General features: G+C 36.4%; 1 long non-coding RNA gene across 1 annotated transcript in view; it reads right to left on the bottom strand.

The window, feature by feature from the left end:
* LOC310895318 overlaps window positions 1-27,871 on the bottom strand; it is a 66,274-nt gene that overhangs the window by 17,659 nt on the left and 20,744 nt on the right. Inside the window, exon 3 of the long non-coding RNA XR_014580611.1 lies at window positions 25,913-26,080. This is a non-coding gene — a long non-coding RNA (uncharacterized lncRNA). The remainder of the gene's footprint in view (window positions 1-25,912; window positions 26,081-27,871) is intronic.

Raw genomic sequence — 27,871 nt, 5'->3', positions numbered from 1 at the left:
CTCTTGGTCTTGCACAATTTGAAACGTTGGAATTTGTTGACTTCTTATGACTAGAAGTAGATACTTTCATCTTTCTGCAGTTTCATTAAAAATAGTATTGATAAGTAGGATCTGTTAGAATGTTTTTGTTTGTTTTTAACAGATAAATATGTACTCAATAAAAAGTTATTTTTGACCACATCAAGATTTGTTCTGTTTTTGAAATGCTAATACTAATTACAGTTAGTAATTGTTTTGCCATTTGAAAAATAGGAATACTGCTTTTTTAAGGACTTCTAAATATCATTTAGTATTTTTCAGCAGAGTGTTGGTACGTACTTTATAAACATGACAGTTATTATTCTTCCTTGCTTAGGTTCTTTTCTACTCTTAATATTTAATCTATGAATTGAGTAATTTTGTGTTACATGATTTTGGACGTTTGTTTTTTCTGCCATTTTGTAGAACGGAAAGTAAGTTTATAATTTCTGAATTAAATTTTATTTATTCCTTCTTTGTGTTGTACTATTTAATTACTTATAGCTAGTTAAATGGAGTTAATTCTGTTGAGAAAAGTTTTGAAATCTGAAGTAGTTCTTATATTTTGCTGAAGGTCTATCCATATTGTTAAATTTCTGTCAGTAGTGCAAGATGTTTTACTTCTGGAATCAGTAAATGTTACTAAGGCTGTTATTGTTACTTAGAATAAGTTTTATTTGACACAGCTTAGTAAATGTTAAAAAAAAAAAAGTTTTGTTTATTTGTTTTAATGACATTTACTTTAGCCTGTCAGGTAGAATTTTGATCCATTAAATGCTGTTCAGTCTGTTAGTGATGGGAAATGGCAATGGGGTTCTCACTTGTCAGTCATTGTTTATTGAGGAAAACAAACCACCTTGTCACAAGTAAAAGGAAGAAGCACACTTGGACATCAGTACAAGTGGAAGCACAGATAAGAAAATGATATAGTAGGTACAAAAATGAAGACTCTGAGGTCAACCAGAGCTCAGCATTTAGACTGCTTCTTCTGGTACAGAATTTATCACAAAATTGCCAGTCTCCTGTGCACTCTCAAGTGCTTCCTAATGACTGGGTTAGAGCAGCATTACAGCCTCAGAACAGACACTCAGCCCTTTTGATCTTAGGCTGGCACATGTAAGATGAGGCAGTGGGTTACAGAGAAAAGATGGTACTTGCAGAAAGAAAGGGTGAAAGCCCTTTGGCCTGATCTACCTTGAGATAAACATGTTCTTGAAGTCTTTTCCTCTGAGAAATGAAGTGGTTCATGATGTGTGTCCTAGACGACAATCCAGCCACGCTGGGGTCTCTGGGTCAGCATCATAAAGGAAGAGATTGAAAATGTGCTGGCTTTATCTCACCATTTATATTAAAAGCCTGCTTGACCTCTGCTCCATCCATCACACGCCTACCTGTCAGCATTTCAAAATGGACAGTGCATTCTTGTCGCTAGAGGAGAGTAATGATTATCTAATAACCTACATAGCTTTGACGAAAACCATGACTACTGCTAACCTATAGTTATGCAATAGAGTCATAGAACATCCTGTACATAAACATTTGTAAATCTCCTTGTCAGGAACAACGAATCTCTCTATCACCAAGAGGATGACCTCTGCCAGTACGATTGAAAGCCAGAAACATATTACTCCGCTCTACAGACCTATACCCTATATTTCACTCTGTCTTTGGCTATCTTTATTCTTAGCTTATTCTCTCCTGTATTATAGGGCAAAACAGTTGATTTCAGTGTTTTTAGTTTTATTGTGATGTGACTTTAGAAGTTACAAAATGAAAGATCTAATCTTGCAGACATGAGTTGTATTACCACGTATAATATTACATGGTAAATGAACAGTAAGTTCATGTAATATTATCAACCTCCTTTGGAAAACAAACTCTCATAAAGATCTGTGTGCCTGTTCATGTTTGCAGGATCAAACCCTGAGAAACCTGACAGTTCTCTACAGTTGCTTTGCTGTTTGCTATCTACTTAATGCACGTACAGCTATAAATTTGATTTAGAGTGAAGTGTAGCAAGGAAAAAATCTTGGGCAAGATTCCATTTTAAGTCACACTGTTTTAAAATAGTAGAAACTCTACATTAATAGAGACTTTTCCCAGCTTTTTCAATTTATCTCTTACCTTGTAGTTGCCTGCATATGTGCATATGTCAGAACTTGTATTAACAGTTTTATGGGAAGTATTTCAAAGAGTTGAAAAATAGGCTGTTTTTATGGGATTTCCAAACAGATTTAGGGATAGATATATCCTCTTTAAAAGGGAAAACCAAAACCTCCTTCAACGTTGGTGAAGGTGATGAGGTTGGCACTGCACACATTCCAACACTGTTACACCCTGGCTCCTGAGGGAACTAGGTAGGGTGTGATGAAGAATTAGTGTCAGCAAGTTATGTAGGACCATAATTTGTTGCTGTAATAGGCTAACAGCAAATAGTTGCTATTTCGCAAACTGAAGAAGAGTCTTTTAGGCTGCACCATAAGACATAACCTTATCATGCCATCATTGCATTAAACTGTGTTCCATGGACACTGTTTAGCCTCCATTATACTTAAAGTTATTTTAAAAGTAAATGCTATCTTAGTGCAAAGATTAACCAAATCAAAACCATTGTTTATAGGACAGCAATTCAATGAGACACAGTACATTTCAGCATTCAGACTTCAGAATAGTTAAAATAAGCATTAAGATATACCACTCATGGAAATTATTAGACCATGCCTTTTTTTTTTTTTTTTTTTTCCCCTTAGGTTGTATCAAGTAGCTCAAATGCTTCTTCAAACAGCTAAGACAATACTCAGCAATATCATACAGGTAAGTGAATCTGCAGATTCCATTTTTTTAAAATGAAAGGACATAGCCTGAGCTCAGTGCAATTACAATAGTATCAGCTGAGGATTTTCCTCAAACTGTTCAAGAGGAAATTAGACTTGAACAAGGTTATGATGAGAGTATTCTTTTTCCTGAATGGCTCATTGCATACTAACACATTAACTAAGAACACAGAGTAGTATAATATTCTAAAAACGACTGTAGCAATCAATATTTTTGCATTTGTCTGGGAAAAATAATGAGAAGTGAAGCAGAAAGTGAGTAAGAGCTATTGTGTCAATTCATCCGCCTACTAATGTATGTATGTGGGGATTGCTTGCAGCTATGCTTTGTGACAGCACAAGAACTTACAATAAATTCTCAGAGCTGTCACAAACCAGTCACAACAAAAATACTCAATTTCGTATTTTTATGGCATGTAAATGTTATGAGAAGAGGTTTGCTTAAAAAGCCAGAGTAAATTCTTAAAAAATATAGTCCTCTGAATCACTGCATCACAGTGTAAGTTATTTCCCTAATACTTGCTTTAAGTTCACCTATAAATTGAATCTAATGGACCCAGTTCTAGTTCGTAGCTCTCAGAACTCACTGCACCAAAAGCACTGATGAGGCAGATAAAGAAAAATTTTATCTTTACATTTCCTTTGAATCTTCCAGGATTTTATTACTAGAGGTAGCTACTTGTTACAGAGAGTTAGAGCAAAATATGGTCACTGACCCAAGAACCTTACAAACTAAATACAACACAAGGAACAGACAAAAGCAGACAGATGGGAAAGAACATGGGGAAAAATAGGATAGTATTGGTCAGTGGGATTTGTAGTGACTTCTGTGAATGTTTCTGGTGTAATTGTAATAAAGTTGTTCATAGGCATCACAGAAAAGAAGAATTTTAAGGTGTCTTTAAAGACAGAGAGTACACTATCTTCCCAAATACTTTTGAGGATTGCCTTCCACTATCCCAAGAGAAAATGACATGTCTAATGTTGGAATAAAAATGATTCAGTCCATGATGCTCTCCTATATTGGACTGTGAGGTGGCAACTCAATAAATAGAACAGTGTGCTTTTAGCTAGCACTGAAAAACAGACTTTCCATGTGATTGAAGTGGTATGATTGCACAAATAGGTAGTTTAGAATATTTTTAGAATATTCTGCTAATATATGGGTGTTGAGGTCAAGAAATAAAGTTACTGTAGTTAGCAAGTCACGAGTCAACAACAACATGGACAAGTTTTGTCTGAGAAATGGCTAAGCAAGTATAATCTTAGGGTTGTTATTGAGAGTTAAACAGTTTACACTATTTAGAATAACCTGGATTTGAGCATACAGAGAGATAACCCCTGAGTCCTAATTGAGAAGAAAGCTGGAAGAAGGTGGGGTGGGAGAGGAGGTGTTCACAGAGATCAAGAAAACACACAATACAAATGGTTTAGTGGAAAAGATTTAGCAAGTTTTCTTCATGTTGTCCTTGTAGCGATGGCCAAAAGTAACTAAAAAAGTGTTGAAAGGATGGATTAAGGTTTATTTAATTTGGACAGAACAGATAGGCTTGAAGTAGGAAAGTAGATTTGTGGATTTTCAGCATATAAAATGATACCTGAATTTAAGTTTGGCAGTAAACCTGCATGTGTGACAGATTTGCTGGGGGAAAGAAGAGGAGTACCAAGAGCCAAACATCTGGATGAGGATGGACAAAGTAGTCCTCTAAATGAAGAATGATAAGAGAGTAAGAAGAAATGGAAGAAGGAATGAATTTTAGAAGAGGAACAATGATTTACAGAAGAAAGACCTAGCATAGCGTGTCAAAAGCAACGGAGAAATCAAGAAAGGTAATTCTTTTTTCTGGTTTGAAAGAGGTATGGAGAGTAGAATTTTATGAAGCCTGTTTACAGAAGAAAATTAAAGATGGGGAAACTATTGTTTTGATACTTAAACCAAGCAACTAAATAAATAAACAAATAAAGCTGTTTTGCATCAAGCAAAACCATGTGCAAATTGTACTGCTTCTACTGTAGGAGCTTACTAAATTCATCAACAAAATGAGCATTGGGGATATGTTTATGCCACCAAGTAGTGGTTAACATATCCAATCCATTTTCAGCACAAAATGTGATGATGAAATGAAACAGGAACTATTGGAAATACAATAGATTCAAACAAAGTGAAACAGGCTTAATTTGAATATCCACTTTACACTGTTTCACAATGATGCCTGATTTTGAGTTAAGAGCATAATTGTTCTTTTTTAATTGTTTCAGTTAAACAAATTAATTTTTTATGGCTGAGGTGACAATGTACTTACATATACCAAGTCATGATCGATCTGTAACTCCTTTAACAATTTTGGCAACTGCTTTTATGGTGTTCACTGTGTCTTGTGTGACATAGTTCTAGTTAACAGGACAGTAGGTGTGGCAGTCTGAGGTACCCAGCAGAAGAGAATCTTGAAAATCTCCAACAACTTTATTTTTTCTTGTTTCATGCCATTAATCTGATAATTCCTTCCTTCATATGCATTAATTTGCTGCTCTTTATATCAAAGTAAGTTGTTGAATTTTAATTTGCACTATTGTACAAATAACAAATGTCAGCAAAAGTTTAAGTTAATGTTTTCTTAAAAACAAACAAACAAAACAAAACAAAACAAAAACAAAAACCAACCAACCAACCAAACAAACAAAAAAAAACAACAAAGGAAAGGAAAGTAATGCTTCATTATTTGGGTCAGTTAATTGAGCAGTTTTAGCAAATGTGCACCAATTAAGCAGATTCCACCTGTCTGTTTGAAGATCCTCTGTTGTTTAAAAATAGCTTTAAAAGTTTTTTTTATCTCAACTGAGACAAAAGGTACAGTCCGAGAATGGCCCGCAAAACAGCATATACTAGTGTTTATACAAAGTGTAATACAAAATAGGTGATTTGCAGTCTACATAACACGTCTTATGAGATTTCAGAACTTTTCCATTCAACTATTCTTAATACAAAGTTACTTCTCTGAAATTCCAAACATGTGAAAGATACCAAAGTTAAAAGTACTGGCATCCACATAAGTTTTTTTAGTGGTGCATGTTAATACTAGCAATACCTTTTAAGAACAGTAGTGTTTACTGAGGACAAACAGATTAATCCATAGCTGTTTGACATCCAAAAATCCTCTCAGAGTTAGGAACTTTTGACATCAGTATTTTTTTAAGCTATTAATAGTGTTTTGTTGTTGTTGTTGCTTTTTGTTTGTTTGTTTTTGTGTGTGTGTTGCACAATGCTTCTTGTAAAATACAGTGCATACTACAAGGAAGAGTGTAGCCTGGACTTTACAAATGTAACACCAGTTACATTTTGAAAAGTAGATTATTTAACACTAGAAGTTATACAATGCCAACAAGTTACTAACAGCTATAGCTATCCAGTTGCTAAAGACTGTGACATAGGCCATGTCAGCAGAAAATTTTGTGTGCATGGAATTCAGAGCTCATGAGAGATTATTGATTGACAGGCTTAGAGATAAAGTCTGCAGTTGGGTGAATTCACTTGACTATTGCTGTTTTTCTACTCCACTTATAAGATGCTGATAAAAATATGTATAAAAACAAAAAACACTACGACCACCAAAAAAAAAAAAATAAGCAGAAGGGTGCAGATATTTCTGGCGGAAGATTAACCTATATATTTAGAGAAAAGCAAACCTTGCTATTTCAGTACATTGGAAGTAAAAATAAGTCATGAGGACACTGAAGCCACGGGGGTGAAATATTTTAAATGGTGGTCTAGGCATGATAGTTCTTTGCCAGTCCCAGTCTCAACCTTCTACAGTAATTATATAAGGGAAAAGGGTACAGAAAAAGCTGTGGCTGGAATGACACACTGCAGTCTGGGGCAACTTCAATAACTCAGGGGAATCACAGATTAAGTAGGTACAGTTTAACTATATAATACACCAGAGGACATTATATTTGCCTGTCTCAGACCAGTGCTTACAGATATCACCACTGATCTAAATAAGTCAATGTAGGAATAGGGAAAGTCATGATAATGTAATATCTATATTAGGGTAAGCAAGAGGACGGGAAACTATTGTAAGAGAGAAATTCAGTTTTAGAGAATTACCCTTCAGTCTACCAGGGAAGGACTTTTGAGAGGATTCTTCTGAGCATTTGAAAGGGAAACAACTTTTTAAGGCCTACGAGTTTCACGTCTTGCATTTTTCCATCTGAAAAATTTGATTTACAAGTGTTTTGTCACTCAAACTGACTTTTGTATTTTCTATGCACAGTTCAGAGTAGTGGGATGAAATGCCAGGATTTGGGTACTCTGTTTTTTGTAAAAGCTTTTTTTTTTTTTTTTTTTTCCCAAGAGCATCCAGGTCCTCTATGAACTGAAAACTCAATCAGTAGTTACCTTCTATATCAAATAAGTTTAAAAAGGAAAGATAAGTTGCTCATGACCATTCCCACTCCTACACATGTATTACAGAGGTGATGAGTGGAAATAATTTTGCCATCTTGTATACGTCTCCATTAACTGAAAGCTATTGTTTTTCACATTAAACAATTACAGCTGGAAATGACAACGTATGTTGGCTCATAAAGATGTGAAAACATCTTCTAGTTCTTTTTAAGTCCATTGAACAACTTATGAAATCATGGAGTTTTTATTTTTGGTTCTGTTTCTTCACTCCAAAAAATTGTTAAAAAGCTAATCAGCTGTATTTTAAATCACAACTTAATAAAATTATCAATAAATAAATATTTTAACATAGTACTTGATATATTATGATTATTAAACGTAGATAAAAATGTCTGAGCAATGGAATCTGACTAGCTTTTTAGGTGTTTCTGTTTCCTGCCATACATTAGTAAAATGTCTTATAGAAGTTTGCTATACAGATATCATGGAGAAGGGAATATGGAAGTCCCATACATTGCTCTGTAATTACTTTGCATAAACACTGTTTCCTTGCAAATTTTGTTTTTCCAAGAGAAGAAACATAAATCTAAACTGCTGGAAAGCTTTATTTAATTTATTTGTCAATCAGTGTCTCTTCTGAAGATACATAGCATGTACTTTTAGCATGATTTTTCATGTTCAAAATATAGCTGGAGGACATCTCATGAGAATAATGAGGTTAGATCAATCTGTTTTTCTTTTCATTGCTCTATATTTACATCCTGAACCTCCAGACAAGTTTACATGGACAAGACTTTCACAGTCATACTGAATGCCACTTTGTTGGAGAACAATAGGAGGATGCACTGTATGGTCCCTGGTGAGAACATACATGAAAAATTGATTTTCTTTTTCTGGATGGTATCATATATATCATATATGTAGAATTAGACATTAGAGACTAAAACCACCTCAGCTCGTGATTCAAAACTTACCTTCTGTAGGTAATCAACAAAATGCATCCCATTAAGATATTCTTCCAGTGATTTATGAAAATTACAGTAAATAGTTAAGTGTTATTTTGGTAACTTTCCTAGGTGTTGAAACCATATTTTATAGTCTTGAACGCTAGTCAAAAAAAAAAATCCTAACGCAAAAAAAAACACTATTTATTGTTCCCATTTGACAGTGATTCAAAAGGGATCTTTCCAGACTCTAGATACAGCAATGAAGCCAAATGAAGCCAAATGTTTTAGTGTTTCCAGGGACTAGAGGCCTGAACTGTTTATCCTTATTTTTAAAGAATGTCAAACCCTGTGCTAGCTTCAAGTTAGAAGAATTGAGTTCCTGTCTGTGTCATGATACAAATTGTTATTATAATTGATATTGAGCCAAGTTGTTTTTCCCCTCATCTGTGAAGCTGTGGAAAATGGATTCATTAATGAGTCTTTCTTTCAATGATTTGGTTTCTTGTTCTCTTCCACATTAAGAGTAATTACTTTCCCACAACCTGGCCTCTTTTGATGAGTACTACTGTTTTCCAAATGTGATTGGTTATTGATTTGCCAAAAAGGGTCTAATTTGGAAGTCTAAGAGTGTTGCACAGCTGGGAAGAAACTGAAAAAAGTATCCAAATCATTCATACTGCATTTGGCAGTCACAAACCCAAAGCGAAAACTGATTTTTGAAGTTGTTTTCCAGTCATATTTATTTTCATGCTTTTGCGTGTTTTTAATACCAGGTGTCAATTAAAACTCTACTTAAAACTTAGAGTACAGATTTTTTACTGCAATAGTAACTGTTCACAGTAGCTTTTCATGTTCAAAATTGCACAGCAGCAGCAAATGCGCAATTTTCTAAAAGTGCATGTCTTTTTTCAGGTTGGTGGACTTGTACATTATCTTATTTTGGAAGAGGTACCTATATTAGTATCGTATATTAGTATCCACTGATGCTACAACTACTTTTGAAGTAACATTAAAGTAGTGCTTTGCATGAGTACATGACGTAGTTTCTTCATATTTTTTTTTTTTTTTTTTAGAGAAGTCTACGTGTCATCACTGTTAAGCCGAATAGGAATGAACACCATGAATATTGTAGTTTGTTCAACGTGGCTATTTAAAATTGAAGATACTTTCATGTGACTGATAGTGTTAGAATATGGTCATTACAGAGTTAGAATAATTCTGATCTATGATTCTATTCTGATCTATATCTGATCTATGGAAATTTTCTAATGCTAGTGTTATAGTACCTATGCCTTTTGAACATTGTATAAAGATCAAACCATATAACACAGGATACAGCAATATCGTGGATGAAATTCTCAAAACACCTGAATCCAAACTTCAGAAGCGATTTTAGGGGAGGTAATAACCAGTTTATAGATAAATGCAGACACCTAAATGAACAGTTAGTAGGATATCCAAGAGTATCTCTCTATGTCCTTTCACTTTTAGAATTTGGCAGCTGGTTTCAAAAATAGTTAGATGTCTGATAACATTTTGAGCATCTAATATTTCTGAAATGTGGTACGAACAAGTATGTTTGTGGTTCAAATGTGGTTCAAACAAGTATGATATTTCACATATGTTTGTGAAAAATCAGTGAACCTAGGATTCAAATGATAGATTCATCCTCATTGTCCAGGAGAATTCAATGTAAATACACTTGGACACAGCAGATGGCATTTGCTTTGCTTCTTGGTCTCTTATCCTCCAGAGAGAAATATATAAATGTCATTTTAGGCCTTGAAAGGAAGTTCAAAAAGAATCTTGGATATGGTGATGCTCAGTATTGCCATGTCCTCAAATTATGCTGTGTGGGCTTCACTATGTGGAGCTTCTCTTAATCTCATATGGAGGAATTAATGAGTATTAGCATGCTGGGCACTGGGAAATGTGAATACACTGATAGAACTGGGAAAGAAAAAAGTGACATTCTGAACCTGAGGTGCTTTTGCAGTTAAGTGCCATGGTGAAAGTGAGATTCAGAGCTTCAGAGAAATTCTTTTTGTGTTCCTTTTGTGTTTCTTTGTAAAGCATACTGGTAACTGTCTGATAGCACACTTCCTGGGCAAATACTCCAGCTCTTGATTTACAGAGCCACTACAGTCAAAGGAAATTTCAATCCATGTCTTCAGAAAGTATCTTAGCCATCAAGCAAAAGGTGTTCTTTATAAGAACGTTTGCTATCTCTTCCTGAAGACAGTTTGCATGACATAATAGAATACAAAACAGGTTTCATTCAAAGGGAAGTGAGAGAAATCTGAAAACTACAGTTCAGGGTTTAGGGTGTTTGTCTGGAAAGAAGAAGACTCCTAGGCTACATATATAGTAGTAAATTGAATAGGGTCTGAGTGTGGTCTTCAATGGATTTAATTATTAAAATAGATGTCCCTATCTTTAGATATCTCCAGTGTAGATTTCTGCATCTGTGCTAATTACTCCAGGACTCTGTAGGAATAGAAAGAGACAAGAACTTTTAGAATGAGATTACTCTGAACTATGTTAGATATCTGCAGTAAGATGATGGAGAACTGTGCTGCACAAGGATCACTGCTCCAGTTACTACACAGGGACTCTGAACAACAAACTTGGATGTAGATATCCATTCCTGGTCAGTAGAATATCACACCCACCTTAAATGAGAGATGAGCTGCTATAATAGCTCATACTTGACAATACCACTGTGGAACAGGCACAGCTGTATATTCTTCAGTGTATCTGCAAATAACTGATCTCAAGAAACAGATTTTTACCTGCTTGTTTCCCCCAGCTGCTTGACACAACCAATCTGCCAGATGCGCATGTGTGTGTTTCTATCTTTGCTGCTAGCTAATGAAAATTAGCTGTGTTAAAAACAAAACAAAACAAAACAACAACAACAAAAATAGTATTTTAAAATATTTAGGTCAATCAACCTGGGTTTGAGAGTAACTAGTTACAGAGATCTCGGCTTTCTTTATCACAACAACACAAGAATAAATCTGAAATCTGAAAACCCACAGACCTATAGGAAGTAACGACAAGAAGCCGGGGATTATAACTGTGGACATCTGAATCTGTAAAATGACTGGCCAGATGCCAAGACAGGCTTTGTACTTACCTACCTTTGTATTCTTTCATTATCTTCTTATTTTACTCTTGGATATGTGACTGGACATCACCTTGTCTTTGAAAACATCACCAATGCCCAAGTCTCCCTGTGCACAAGGCTGAATATTAATGTAGGTGACAAGACCCATGCAGATTAGGCACTGCAGGCCTTGGATGTTATGTTGTTCATACAGTATCATTTACAGGTCCTTTCAGGCTTCTGTAATAAACTGGTAGACCTGATGAATCTTACGGACATGGTTTGCTAGACTTCAAAACTACACTTTCAACAATGCCATTGATGTAGAGAAACTATGCTTCATTAATGCTATTTAAAAGCATCATTTAGTTATGTCTCCTCCTTAATAAGTGCCTCCTTAATCTGTGCAACTCTGATTTCAGCTATTAAAAAAAAAAAAGCTTTTGGTCAAAATACATATGACCAGTATGCTTAATATCTGATAACCAATATGTTATTACAATGTGAGGGTAAAGTGATACATTCAGTTTAATTATTCAGGCTCAGTTTGTCAAGAAAGCAAGCGTGCTGTGCATCCATAAATGATCACATACCACATCAGAAGTAACCTGACAGAAAGCTGTGCTTGTTCTGTACCATTCTAAATCTGGGTATGTGAAAGGCTAAAATAATTGCTCTGGGGAGCATAGAACATGCTTAAACATTTAATTCATTGGAGGTGAAATTACTAGAAAAGAATGACAGAGAAGGCAGAAGTAAATGGAGTTCACTTACCTCTAGTGAAAAAAAAAAAGAACTGATTGTTAAATGGCAATGGGAGATGGAAGACCATATTCCAATTTATTCTAGCTTAGATCTATGACTGTACGCTAATCTCTTTAGGAGTCTGTTGTGGTTTAACCCGGCTGGCAACTAAGCACCACACAGCCGTTCGCTCACCCTCCCCCCTCCCTCTCTGGGATGGGGGAGAGAAACGGGAAAGTGAAGCCTGTGAGTTGAGATAAAGACAGTTTATTAAGACAGGAATATAATAATAACAATAATAATAATAATAGTGATAATGATAATAGTATTAATAATAATAATGTGTAAGAAAACAAGTAATGCACAATGCAATTGCTCACCACCCACTGACCGATGCCCAGCCTATCCCCGAGCAGCCGGCCCCCCCACCCCGGCCAGCCACCCCTATCTATTGTTTAGCATGACGTCAGATGGTATGGAATACCCCTTTGGCCAGTTTGGGTCAGCTGTCCTGGGTCTGTCCCCTCCCAGCTCCTGCTGCACCCCTAGCCTGCTCGCTGGCAGGACAGAGCGAGAAGCCGAAAAGTCCTTGGCCTGGTGTAAACGCTGCTCTGCAACAATTAAAACATCAGCATGTTATCAGCGCTCTTCTCATCCTAATCCAAAACATAGCACCCTACCAGCTACTATGAGGAAAAATTAACTCTGTCCTAACTGGAACCAGGACAGAGTCCCAACACTGAATGTCCAGTCCTGTTCATACTGTATTTGGTAGTACAGGTCTCATTCAGGAAAATCTATTATGACCGAAGAGATAAAACTTGAATTAATGTATTCTGCAAAAATTGGAAATATTATCTTGAATATAGGTCACTGCAGTTTGCTTCAGCTTTTTAATATAAGCTGTTTTGCCACGTGTTTTTTTCTTTGCACCAATGGAGCAAAGGTATAATGCACTATAACAAGGAAACAAATTAATTTCCCTAAATCAGCCTTGACCAAATATGCCTACTTTCATGTTTCTCTGTGAACAGCTTATATATTCTGCACTGAACGTGAAAAGTAGCTCTTGTGCTTGATTACCTAATTACAGTGAAAACAGGAGATATTTGGTAATATGTTTGTAGGAATCTAAATCACGGAAGTTCCATCTTGATTTTGGAGCATTTTTTTTTTTTTTTTCTTGGTCTCTTGTTAAAGTATGTAGATTATATTTCTTGCACACTTTCACGGCAGGACAATAGGATTTTTAAATCTTTCTCCATTGTGACTTGCTGTGATGAAGTACCTTCTGACATTCAATCTGTATGTGCCCTTAGCTTTCTGAGTTGAAAAAAAAATGGGCACTGTTTCTGTCTCTGGACTTCTAGGAACACACTAGAAGTATAAATTTTGTTTCTTTTGGCTACAGGACTGCCATTTGTCTGATCAGTAAACTAACACAATCTGAATTAGATCCTTTTTATCTCATCAACCACATATATTTGAGGTCTCCTGTATCTTCAAGATCCTCAAGAACCTACCTCTTCTAGTTTACCATTTATTTATTTATTTATTTTTCCTCAAGGACATCCAGTAACAATAGTTTATTTTCCTGGACACCTGCTCTTAGGAAACATGGAATTAGATGACTTTGCTTTTGTCTTTAGCAGATGTTTTGGAACTTGTAAATCAATACCATATTTTATCCAGGCATGGAGGTCTCAGTAAGCTTTGTGGTATCTGTTGATCAGGTTGTAGGAGCTGTTATAGTAGGCAGGCAGCCCCCAGCTTTGCTCCCAGCACCTATAGAAAGTGGCTAGCATTGTTCCTTCTGGCACCTCATGGCAGGACAGCTACACAGTGATTCTCGGCAATATCTCTTGCGTTTTTAAGCACCTGCTTGCGTCCTGATTGCATTGTAGTAGGGGAGGGGATTACGTCTTCGGAAATGAACACAACTGCATTGGTGAATGTCTGGTTTAACTGATGCCGTACATATATATATATATATAGGCTAATTAATTGATTCTTTATTTAAGCAATTTAAGCTCAGTTTTTTTTTGTATTGTTCAGGAACCTGATAATTAATTTAACTGAGATAGATTAAGGGTTACAGATCTCTGTTGATTACCAAGAACTGGCCCAAAGATCAAGTATTCTGAAATGCAGTTTCCCTTATACTTGAGAAGCAGACCAGTATATTCAGTATAGCTTTAGTCCAATATATGCTTATCAGAATAGAAAGTGATATATATAATTTAGTTTTGATTCTTAACAGCATAGAATTGTAGTGTTGTAGGAGCACTACAGCAGCATAATTTGTTGTACTGTCATATTTACTATGCATTCTATGAATGCCCAAAATGACTTTAACTTCTCTGATTGAGTATAATAATCAGATTTCTACTGAAAACATTCAGCAGTAAGGGATATCTGGAATAACTGGTCACTAGCAGAGTTTTGTGGTTTTTTTCCCACATATATTCTGAAGGATTTTCCTAAGGGAAAAAAAGATTAAGTACAGATGTTCTTCCTTTTATTATCCGCAGACCACTGGGGAAATAAAACATTTTAATGTTAAGAATTTGAAAGATTGTTTGCAAACTTCTGACCCAGCAGAAAAGCCCTGGAAATCATTTGTTAGACAGTTTCTTACACAACCACTAAGTAAACCTTCATGTTGTTTCAGTTACAGACAGAAAATACAGGGAAAGTATGCAGATGCATATCTGAGCAGCAGAAAATAAATAAATAAATAAATGTTCATGCTGTAATCTTACACAAGTACCTGCATTCCAGTCAATCCCTGCTTAAAAAAAAAAAAAAAAAAAAAGAAAAAGAAAAAAAAATGTAGAAAAGAATGACCTTTGAAGTTACAGTTTAAGAACCAACAGAAAGCAGGAAAGAAGTCTCTTAGCACAGACATATTAAATACAGAAAAGGAAGTTTGTCATATTAAAGCATCTCTCAGGTAATTTTTCTCTCCCAACTGACTGTGAGAAAGGAAGACTGTCTTTGTACACTAAAGGTTCATTTGTGTGACACGGGCTTGTAATTTCTTTATTATATTTGTGTGGCATTTACCAGGATATCAGCTATTGTTCTTCTATGTGATCCATTGTTAGACTCACTATTTTGTCACTTGTAAACACCATAAGGGGTTAACAGAGCATTACTGTTTTCAGTTAATGGTAATAAAGTGTTTCTTATAGGCAAACTACTAAATGTGGTGAAGACAGTTCCACTGAGAGTTAACTAGAAAGAGTAAAATCATGTTTAGGTATTGCTGATGCTATCTTTTAGTTTTATATGATATCAGTTTGGGCTGGAGAGATTAAGCTCAGATTGGAGACAAGAAAAAGGCCAGCTGATGTTGCTCAACCTTAATAGCAGTAGGTTACACTCTCTGAAAATGTTTGCTATGTTCTGATAAGAGAAGAAAGCAAAGGTAACCTTTCTCCCCTCTAGAGTGCAATTACTATTATATTTGCACTGGAATGCCAGATTTAGCAGCTAATGGTACTTACCTATTTATATAATTCTTCAGAAGGAATATTTTTATTGACAGTGTTGACAGCAGAGATACCCTTTCCTTGATATCATATAAATGAGAATGAAAAATGTTAGCTATTAACATTTGTAATACTAAATTGCCCAGAGATCAACCCTGTATTTCTAAATTTCAAGCTGAGAAATTTAAATGCTGGCAGCTGCCTCCCCACATTTCACGTGTCTCTTGAAATTCAGTTTTCCTATGGAATGCATATATCTCTTGATTTGTCTTCCACATCTATGATTTTGGATCTCTCTAAATTTGTCTTCCACATCTATGATTGCAGATCTCTTAGGTTCACCAGAAACAGTGAATTCTTTGTATACTGTTCTCATTTAGAAATATATTAAAAAAAAGGGGCGGGGGGGAAATAAACAAAAAAACAACACAAAAAAACCCTTGGCTCATCTTCTGCATTCGTATATTAACATTGACTTTGGAAGAAACAATATGCCTGTTTGATTTTTTTCAGATGTGGAGCCAGCAGGGATTTCTCTGGCTAGGGAAATGTAACATGATTTGAAATTTTTTTCCGCATTTTGCTCTAGAGATTTGCAAGTTGATTATTAGGAGTGCAGTGTGAGTAGATGTCATAGGATGGTTTATGATTGGGTTATGTTTATTTTGGGCTCCAAACTGACACAGTTAGGGTAAGTAAAATAGAACAAGTTTTGTAGCAGTTCAGATATTTCTTGGAAAGACGTGTTGAGCTGAGAGGCTTTCTAGGAAAATGTAGATCATCTTAGTTTTAATGTCTGGATATATCTAAATACAATCTGCCTGATTCTGACCCAAGAAACAAAGTTGGGCTTTTCTTTTAAAGTAACAGGAGTGGAAACTGGGTTACAACATGGTGGAGACAGGCTAAGGAGACAAGATATAAAAGACTTCAGGTATGAATATAGGAAAGAAAAACAATGGCAACAACAAAAACACACAAAAAGGAGATAGTGGAGATTAGCATAAGCTTACAAAAAATCTTAATACCTTTTTTACCTTAATACCTAAAGTTTAATATCAATATTATGTCACAAAGGCACGAGTATGTTAGATAGTTTTCAAAATAATGTGCAGATTTTTTGAGTAGTACTTAGTACTTCTACCACATTTGCATATGGAAAATTATTTTTGTTTTGGTTTAAAAGTTATAAATCAACATCATTATTTATTTCAGTGTTCTATCTAGAATCCATCTAAATTACATTCCTCATCTTATGAACTGTTTCATCCTTTCCAGTGATTGACATGGTAACTTACATCCTTTCTAGCTGCTGACACTTCATCTTCTTTTGCTGTAGAAATTGCTCAAAGTGACTGCTGATAGCACTTTAATTGTATCTGGCAGTTAAATGTAGAATTTTGGTGATTAACATGTCAAATACTTAATGGATCCAAAAACTCTTCTGCTTTTCTCCTTAACAGCATCTCTACCTGAAATTGATATTTTTTTTTTACTTGAAATTAATATTCCTATCTCTGCTCTTTCCTCTCATCATGCTTTTAATTAATGCCAGAAGAAAGGTAGTAGTGATTAATCATAGGCATTTTAGTTTAGGTAGCAACGTATGTGGGAAAAGTAATTTCAACCACATTTGGAGTGTACCATTATAATGCTTTGAGAGGCAAGAATATGAATATTCTGTCTTATGCACTTTATGACAAGGAGAAAATAATGTTATTGTAAGGGCTGTTCTGCTATCCATCCTTGTAAAACTTAGTAGTTGATTCTGAATGGTTTTAAATGTTTCTAAAGTGTATTTATAGCCTGGCACAAAGCCATCCTTAGTGTTCAGTGAGTTCTTATCAAACCTTCAGTGACTCAGACAGGACACAATTATTGAGCTGCTTGCCAAGGTTCTGTTGTCTTTTCTGAACTGTTCAGCCATTCCTCTCAAGGGTAAAATCTCAGCAGAATAACCAATAGAAATTGCTTCCACACACAGACATACACTGCAAGAAGCTGACATTTAGAGCAAGAGAATGGACTCGAAGCCTGCAGTTTCCTGATTCTTGATTCCTATTTTACTCTGACTTCCCTTGTTGCCTTTGATAAGTTCACAAATCCAAAATTTCAAGCATAAGCTCTAATTTTCCCTGCAGTGGAGCTAAAAAGGTAATTTCTAGGACTCTTGGCGGATCTCATCTGTGCTGAAACCCCTCTCCTTATATTTCTGCTTCCCACCCACACATTTTCTTCATCTCAAGCTACTGCCCACTGTGGTTAACACTATGAATAGAAGCACAATTTTTCTTTCTTTCTTTCTTTCTTTCTTTCTTTCTTTCTTTCTTTCTTTCTTTCTTTCTTTCTTTCTTTCTTTCTTTCTTTCTTTCTTTCTTTTTCTTTCTTTTTCTTTCTTTTTCTTTTTCTTTCTTTCTTTCTTTCTTTTTCTTTCTTTTTCTTTCTTTCTTTTCTTTCTTTCTTTCTTTCTTTTTCTTTCTCTCTCTCTCTCTCTCTTTCTTTTTCTTTCTCTCTCTCTCTCTCTCTTTCTTTCTTTCTTTCTAAAAGACAGGTTTTGAGCTCCAGAGAGGCCTTACTTCTCCATCCCTTCCTGTGGAGCCACCTGAAAGCAAAGCTAGCTGTCAGATCCAGTGAAATGACTGTCAATTGATGTGAACTTCAGGTTCACCACTTTACCATCCTGGCTGTCCTTGTCCTCCCAACATATGGAGCAAGGATTACTTTGACTGGAGATTTAGTGGTTCTGCTGGTAGCTCCTTTTTCATTTTGTATCAAGGATATCTACTATATTATTATTATTAATGATGATCTTTTGGTCATAGATTTCATTCTTTTTACACTGAATTTCACTCAAGGCCTGAAATAATTACATCACCAAAACCCCCCATACAAGGGGAGAGTTAACAAGATGAATGGTTGGCCTAATCCTAAATTAATGAGCTCATTTAATATGTGTACTGGACTTTTAAATTCTGTCTGCATTCAACTTGGTTTAGAAATACAGTTGAGGTATTTAAAAAAAATTCTTTACCATCAATAGCATTTTAAAAATATGTAGGAGAAAAAGGTAAACTAAAGTCTTAAACTCTTGGAGGAAAACATTGCTGTTTATGGTTGTGGGCTCTCTAGGTAATTAACTGAATTATTTGTAGAGAATTGTTTCTTAACACATTTCATTATTTGATAAAATTTTATTGTCCATGGTTTGTGGAAATATATTTTGTGTAGCAGTGTATAAATTAAATCACACAGTCGTGAAGGGATTATAAAATAATGTAGTAACTGAAATTAGATCGTAAATGACTAAATAATTGAAAAAAGGATTGAGTAATCAGGATTATTTTGTATTCATTCAGGAGAAAGTCAACTCTGAATATATAAAAAGAGAAGGGCAAAGAGAATAGTAGAGTATCAAGGTACTAAAAAGTATGTTTCATTATTAGGGAATTATATCATCTTACTACAGTTCTGGAATATTTTATAGAGTAACTTTATGAAGTTTTGTAAATAGGGATCTCTAATTATATCAAGTAAATTTTTATCTGAGGTTAAGTGTTACCGGTATTTAAAGGGCATCTTTTTATGAACTCTGAAATTTATGAGTACTGTGTAGTCTAAATCCAAACAAAAGCTACTTTCTAATTATTTTAATTTGGTAAGAAGTATTATTTGTTTTAAAGGAAAAAAATCTGATCAGTTTGTTTACCAATGATAATGTTGATTTTAATTATGAATAAACCCAGCAATCACGACAATCCACAGTGGTCAACACTGAGAATATTAACATTCATGTAATTAAAAATAAATATGTGGATGTGGCTTAGGCAGCTTTGATGACAGAAGTAAAGGAAACTTCATTTTGTTTATGCAGTAGTTAGCTCAGTCACTGACATTTGCATAAATACTTACATTATTCCGTAAATTGTGGTTGCCACAATACAGTCATTCAGACATAATGGTAGTAGTATCCTACTGTCATTTCCCTCTTGTACATAAAACTCAAGTCTCATTAGTGTTTACATCACCAGAATGTTTTTGCTTTTCCCCAGAACTATCCCCCAAACTTTTGCTTTATTTATGAAAGTTTTAGTTTTATGAAATACAATGCAATATTCTACAGAAAACTCACTGCATGTTGTGTTTGGGCAAGTTTTGCCAGTGCTCAGTTTAAAAATGACCTGATACCTCTATGATGAAAACTCCACCTCAAACCAATACAACTCTTACCCTCATCTGAACAATCAGTCCTACAAAGCCTCTCTGTGCATTATGTGAGGACTGAAGACATTATAAAGGGAACATTTATTTCATAATAAAAACTGAACAAAGTGAGATAGCATGCCCTAGAGATGAAAATAGGTGAATACAAAAATAAATCGGTTAAAACAAACAAACAAAACAACACCAAGACCTGCTTTAAGAATTTAAGAAAGACTACAAAACCTAAATGTCAAAGTACCAGTTCTAGTAAAAATTAACTTACAGTGACTGACACACACACACAAAAAAAAAAAACTTAAATGGTTTGATGACATGCAAATACCTGCAACAAATGAATTTCAGAATTCATTATTGCTTCCATCAGATGGCCTGTTTTGTGGTGACAGTACTGTTGTGAATACAAAGGTATTCCCAATTTGCAGTCAGAAACCAAAATGGGGGAGGGTTTGCTGTGCTTGGGAATTATCGTCTATTTAAAATCTCCACTGGGATGCACCAAAAGCTGAGGTAGCTCCTGGTCCCTTCTGGCATGTTCAGTATAAAATGGTGAAATGTGAAGGCTCTTTGCAGCTGAGCAGTAATGTTCAAGTTATAAACAAGTGTATTATCACCAGTTGCCATAGACTTAATCCCAACATACTTCAGTGTTAGCAGTGGAAGCAGAATCAAGTTTCCATGCCTCTTAATGGAGTTTATTGAATTAAGAAGGTTGTAACACAGAACAGATTTTGCTCTGAGTTTAGCCAAAGCTAAACATTAAATTTCATACAATTATTTTCTCATTTTCTTTGACACACTTTAAAGGACAGAATAGTGCAGGAGGTATTGTTTTATGGAGAAATTAGCCCTGGTTTGGTGAAATGAAGACATGAATTGAGTCAATCAGCAAAAGAAGGCAAATATGAACAGAACATACATCACATAGCTGCTATTTAAGTTAAATTGTTCCATAAGAAGCTTGGGACTGCAGTGAAAGCCAGCAGTCATCTCATTGCACTGTTCTCTTTATTCTCCTAGCAGGCCTAGATTAACCATTTTGCCCACTCTGTTTTTTTTTTCTGTAGACCAGCATGCAGCTGTTAATTATTTCTACTTGACAATCTTATTTTTCTTCCTACTTCTTCTACCTCTTGCACTATGACCTATTTAGATTTCTCACTCTTTTTTTACTCCTCCCCCCTCCATTCCCCCACCGTGGGAGAAAAAAAAAAAAAAAAGGTAATCTGTATATTTTTTCCAAACATTTAGTTACTCTGAGAACAATTTTAATACATTATTAAAAGCAGCAGGGATAATAATTTTCTGAATACCTTACAAAGTGCTTCAGTTAACCAAGCCATTCTTTTATTAAAAACAATAGTAAAGAAAACAGGTTTGGTGCCCTTTCAAGTGAAGCACAGTTCTGCACATCACAAAAGACAGATTCTTTAGAACCTGCAAATCATTGCCTTGTCGGTGACTTCCTAAGCATAAAATAGTTTTCATCACTCATGATTATCTTTAAGGTTTTAACTGCCTTCTAGTTCTGGTTCCCTGAGGATTATTCCTCAGCATATTTTCTTTCTCCCCACAGCCTTCCTAACCAGACCCCATCTCTTTTCAGTCATATACTGTGACAGCCAACTCAAGAAGAGCAACATAGCGCGCAGTTTCACATTACACTCTATCCAGTACAGCTGTGAGTTGTTAATGAATGAGATAATCTTACTCTTTCCTCTATCATGCATTCAGATCACCTAAACTATCTAAAGGAAAAGAACCCACTAAACATATATTTACACACATGCAAATACATACACACTGATCAGGTATATACAGACAGCAGATCTGTTGAAAAGAAACATTTGGGAATAAATGTCATTAGGCCTAGGAAAGGGAAGGAGAGGAGCGTAAGATATGGTCCTCTGCTGTGGTCAAATAGATTAGATGATGTGAACATAATGTGAATCTGTATTCTTGTACTGGTTTTGGCTGGGATGGAGTTAACTTTCTTCATAGCCACCATATGGTACTGTGTTTTGTATTTGTCTCTAAAAAACAGATAACACACCATTGTTTTGCATTTGAATAGTGCTTGCACAGCATGAGGGCTCTTTCTTTTTCCCATTCCGCCCCTGTAGTGATCAGGCTAGGGGTTGGTAAGATGCTGGAAAGAGACACCGCAAGGACAGCTGACCCAAGCTGACCAAAGGGATACCCCAGCCATATAATCTCATGCTCAGCAATAAAACAGGTAGGGGAAGAAGAAGAAGGTTAGCATCCAAGGTGGCTGTTGTTCAGAGACTAGCTGGGCAGCAGTCTACCTGTGGGAGGGAGCTATTTCCTTCCCTTGTTTTCCTTCACCTCACAGAATCATGTAATGGTCTGGGTTCAAAGGGACCTTAAAGGTCATCTCATTCCAACCCTCCCTGCCATGGGCAGGGACACCATCCACTAGACCAAGTTACTCACCTATTAAACTGTCATTAAACTGTCTTATCTTTACCCACAAGTTTTCTTGCTTTTTTTTTTTTTTTTTTTCAACCCCCATCCTGGGTGCAGGGGGAGTGAACAAGTGGCTTTGTGGACACTTTTCTACTGGCCAAGGTCAATGCACCATGATCCTTAAAGTACAAAATGAGCCTATGTGCACCTGACAGTGCAGAGCACTGATAACTTCCTGCCTTTGACTTCTCGAAAGGGATGGAGATCCAAGGGGATGGAGATCTTTGGATCCAAAGCCTCCCTGAACTGGGAAATTAAAGCAAATCTCAGAGGAGAAGAGAAGGAAGAGATCTAATTTTGGCCTCTACAACAGTCTAAGAAAACAGCCTCAGTGAAAGTCCTGGTTTTCAACTCGCAGAGTTGTTTCATGCTAACTTTTCATGACTGAGTGAAGAATGAAGATCTACATAATGATCTTATGACTCTTAGGCCCCCCGAAATTATACAGTCACTTTGCAGAGAATCAGGATTATAAGGGGTCTTACATTTTTTTTGTTAGTTTTTTTTTTTTTTTCATTCTTGTTATCCAGAAATGGGCTTGGATTTTTGTATGACCTCCTGCTATGAGTAGTTTGAAGCTTTTTATATTGAAAGGATTGGGATACTAACTAGCATGGTGCCTGCTCTGTTGGCCTCTAAATCAACCAACTTTGAAGGAAGAACATATGTGATACTGTAATGACACAGCTTCAAGGAGAGTACAGGTGGGAAGTCTTGAGAAGTAAAATTGAACCAACACCAGGATTCCTCCTAGTGTCATGAATCCAACATTTTATGTGAGGAAGCATTTAAAGGGACAATATTCTCACAATTGTGTGATGTCTGCTTAATGAAAGAGAGCATTCTTGAGTAAGAACCACCACTGCAGCTGTGCCAACAGTTGGTCTGAAAGAAACTAGACCATCATTTGAATGGCTTTTCCACAGAGTAATTGCTAAATATGAGTGTTATGACACTAAAAGTGCTTGTGCCAGCTTTAAAACAAGCTTTTGTGGGGGAAAGTGGTGGGGTAAGGATAGACACCAAAACCTCCTGGATACTGTATACACCAAAACCTCCTGTATAAACAGTACTTCTGTTGTTTATATGTGAGCTTGGGCCCACAATAGATTTTCAGTCTAGGTGTAGAACATTTGGTAGTTGTTCCTAGGAGAAGATTTTAAGTACTCTGGATTGAAATTCCAGCCCGTAAGTTTCACCTTCATTTTGTATCTTGCCTTGACAGTCAGCTTTCTTCAGAAAATCAGGTCATTAGACTTTTGAATTCTCCAAAATCAGCCTGTAATTAAATGCAGCTACAAAGTAATAAATACAACTGGAAATAACTACTTCAAAAGTCAGGCCTTATGTACAAATTAATTCCATCATATCTAATGGAAATTATTCATAAAAACTCAACTTGGCACAAAATTATTATTTTTGGCTCAAAAAAGATAGTTCTGTGCTCATCCAATTTATTCTTATGCCACTTACTAGATGGCATCAGAATCATTTGTACAATGTGTATGACTCTTACTGGTTTTCAACTAGAAACACCAATTCATAACATCTTGATCACATTCTGCACCCCTGAAGCACTCTAAAACATCATAATGACAATCCCTCTTCACAAAAGTCATGTTAACAGCCAGATGAAGTTTTAACTCTGTTGTTAACTGTTTCACACTGTTCCTAGTGTGAAAATAAAAGCACTTTTCATAAAGTCATGGAATGGTTTAGTTTGGAAGGGACCTTAAATATCATCTATTTGCAACGCCTCTGCCATAGGCAGGACTTTTTCTTATCATAGAATACCATATCATAGAATGGCTCAGGTTGGAAGAGACCTCAAAGATCATCTAGTTCCAACTTCCCTGCTATAAGCAGGAATGCCACCCACTAGATCAGGTTACCCAGGGCCTCACCTAACCTGGTCTTCTCTTCTACATGTTGAACAGCCCCAGCTCTCTCAGCCTTATGTCATAGGAGAGGTGCTCCAGCCCTCTGATCATCTCTCTGGCCATCCTCTGGACCCCCTCTAACAGCTTCACATCGTTCTTGTGCTGTGGGCTTCAGACCTGGATGCAGCACTCGAAGTGGGGCCTCACAAGGGCAGAGCAGAGGGGGACAATCACCTCCCTTGACCTGCTGGCCACTCTTGTGATGCAGCCCAAGCTTTTCATCCACCAGAACTCCCAAGTCCTTCTATGCATGGTTGCTGTCAATGAGTTCTTCTCCCAGTCTGTACTCATGTCTGGGATTGCCCCGACCCAGGTGCAGCACCTTGCACTTGGACTTGTTGAACTTCATTAGGTTAATGTGGGCCCCTTCTCAAGCTTGTCCAGGTCCCTTTGAATGGCATCCCTTCCTTCTGTTGTATTAACTGCACCACTCAGCTTGGTGTCATCTGCAAACTTGCTGAGGGTGCACTTGATCCCACTGTTTACGTCACTGATAACAATATTAAAAAGTACCAGTCCCAAGACAGACTCCTGAGGGACACCACTCATCACCATCCTCCACCTGGACATAGAGCCATTGACCACCACTTTCTGATTGTGACCTTCAAGCCAACTCTTTATCCACTCAATGATCCACCCATCAAATCCATACAACTCCAATGTGCAGACCAGGATGCCATGTGGGACCATGTCAAAGGCCTTGCAGAAGTCCAGGTAGATGACATAGGTCAGTCTTCCTTTGTCAGCTGATACAGTCACTCCATCATAGAAGGCCACCAGACTGGTCAGACATGATTTGTGTTTGGTGAACCCATGCTGGCTGTCTTGGATTATTATTTTTATTATATGTGCCTTGAAATTGCTTCCAGGAGGATCTATACCATGATCTTCCAAGGCACAGAGGTGAGGCTCACCAGTCTGTAGTTCCCCACATCTTCCTTTCTACCTTTATTAAAAATGTGAGTGACTGTTCCATTTTTCTAGTCACCAGGGACTTCACCTGACTGTCAGGACTTTTCAAATATGATGGAGTGAGGCTTGGCAACTACATCAGCCCATTCGCTCAGGACCCTGAGATGCATGTCGTCATGCCCCATAGAATTGTTCCTGTTCAGTTTCATCAGGTGGTCTTGAACCTCGAACATCGCACAGTCAGATGGAGACTTGGAGTGACAAAGCTAGAAAGAAAGCCTAGCTTCTACCCTTGTGTCCCTCAAGAAGAGAGTTGGGAGGGAAACTGCCATCTGTCCACCACTCTCAAGAGGAAGAGTTAGTGAGTGGCTGGAGTCTAAAAGCCAGCAGCTTTGTATACCATTTAATGCTAGGTCACACAGATTGCCTGGAACATAACTTAAAATCATATTCCCCAAACCTGACACTCTGTTGTTAAGAGGATAACAGAAGTGCATATGTCTAACCATGTGTTCTTCCAGTTGCTATTCCTTACCCATACTGGTATCTCTGTGTCCACAATTTAAAATATCAATAATGATGAAAAAACAAATGATTCATTCTACTTAATATCTTTCATTATGCGTGCAATCTAAAAACCTTTCAATGGAAAACCAGAAGTCCAGTTCTCAACTTAAAGACTGTCAGCAGCCAAAATAAATCTTATATTGCCCTGAAGTCCAGTTTAACTTTAGTTATAATGTTAAATACTACTTTCAGTTCACAGTGTGTGGGAAGGAAGGAACACAGTCATCTACTACTTACAGGGGCAAGATAGGGGGTTGAAGGCATCCTTTCTAGTATCCGAGTTCATTTCAGTATTTCAAGAGCTGTTTTCTGGTATTTCTCATACCTTGAAGGTCAGTTGTGTCTTAGTACATAATGCATCAATCTGAGGAAAACATCCTGTTGTCTAATTGCCTGTTTTAGAACCTATTGTGAAAAAAACACAGGTTAAATGTTTTGTCAGGGAGAAAGAGATTGATGAGTTGCTGGGTAACAGGAATAGCTCCAGCCTGGATATAGTACCCTCCACAGGTGTGGGCACAATATCTCTGATAGTTCAGGGTTGGTTTGTTGGCAGTTTTTATTGTTTTTTAACTTGACAGCAAATGCTGGGCTGTGTCAGAGACATCAGTGAGTTGTAATTTAGGGCAGCTGTCCTTTTAGGATGAAACTCATTCTGTTGAATTATTAATTGGTGTAATTAAAAAAGCAATACAAACTTTCCAGCTCACCATCATTTATACTATTGGATTTTCCAACCACATACAAAAATCTGTACAGCCATGGAGGGAATACATACATCATCTATAAACACTTCTGTCCTAAACATGTATCTGACTATAAGTACCTTTGTAAGAGGTAAATCCGTATCAGTTTTAAGGCCTTTGCCTTTTTATTGCTTTATTGCCTTTTTTTTTTTTTTTCCCAATAAGCTTTCAGAAGTGTCCCCTAAAGAGCATACTTTTTCCTTGTGAGGTTACTTTGCCTCCATCTGAGGAACAAAAGTCAGCAAGAGTGTTTTAAGGTGTCCTGAACCACCTCCTGTAAGACTCTTTTCTGCCTCTCTCCATCCCTTACCTCTTCCCTCACCTTCTTATAGCAGAAATCCCCACTAAATTAAATTTCTAAATTGTTCCTACTGCCCTCCTGTTGTTCACAAGGGACATTTCACATAGATGTTAAATTTGGTTTTCTTGAAGATCGGTAAGTATGAATTACTTACTAAATTTTGGATGAAATTTACACACTTTATATATACAAACTAACAAAGAATATAGACATATATAATGTCCTTTTTAAGCCAACGGCTACTAGATGTCTGCAGGGAGACTGCCTTTTTTTGTGTTTGTTAAGCAAGTCATTAATAGCATTCTCACTGTGGAGCTGATGTCTCAACTGACTTGAACTGCTGAATACTGAGCAAGAGTTACTGCAGAAGAGGATGGCAAAGACTCTAGATAGTGGAAGAGAGATTTATGGTCCTTATTTCCTCCACTTCTCTAAGTAAATGTTATCCTGAAAAGCAAAACTGTTGAAGAATTGCAAAATTATCTGTATGTATGCATTCATATAGGTATATATTCCTTTAGCAAAGAAGAATTTAAAAAATATACAGACATAAACCCCACTATTTACATTGCCATATGGTGAAAGGGTATCTCTTCTGTTGCAGTACTTTTCACACTGGATGGAAAGAGAGAAGGTGAGGGGCAGCTAGAGGAGTGAATAGTGGGTGACAGACAAAACTCTTACATGGACCCTCTGGGACCCAAGACTGGATCATGCAAACTCCACTTTTTGCTTTCTCTGCTTCTAATTAGATCTCCTGTAAGCTTACTCTGTTTTTTTTTTTTTTTTTTTTTTTTTTTGATGCTATAATGGAGGGAAGTGCTTAGCATTTTGCTGTCACTCCAATATTACCATCTTCTTGCACAAGAGACAGAGTTATGTCAGGTTTCAGAGGGGAACTGTAGTCCCATAAGATGTGAGCATCAGTCATATGAGTCTCATGCTCAATAAGTTAGACTTAACTGGGTTTGCAATATGACATGGATATTAGAAGAGGACATTAAGACTTTGGAAAATTAGTTACGGTCACAAATTTTCTCTCAATTTCTCATAGACTTGATGTGGAAGACTTTCTAGCTTATGACTATGTTTTCCCTTCAGTGCATTTTACAGAGGAAGAAAGCATGTGGGGAAAGCTGACTCAGTGTT

Source organism: Anser anser (genome assembly GCF_964211835.1).
Source record: "Anser anser genome assembly, chromosome: 2".
NCBI classification, from domain to species: domain Eukaryota; kingdom Metazoa; phylum Chordata; class Aves; order Anseriformes; family Anatidae; genus Anser; species Anser anser.
Note: the sequence above shows the minus strand (reverse complement) of the source record. Positions and strands in the feature narration are given on the sequence as shown.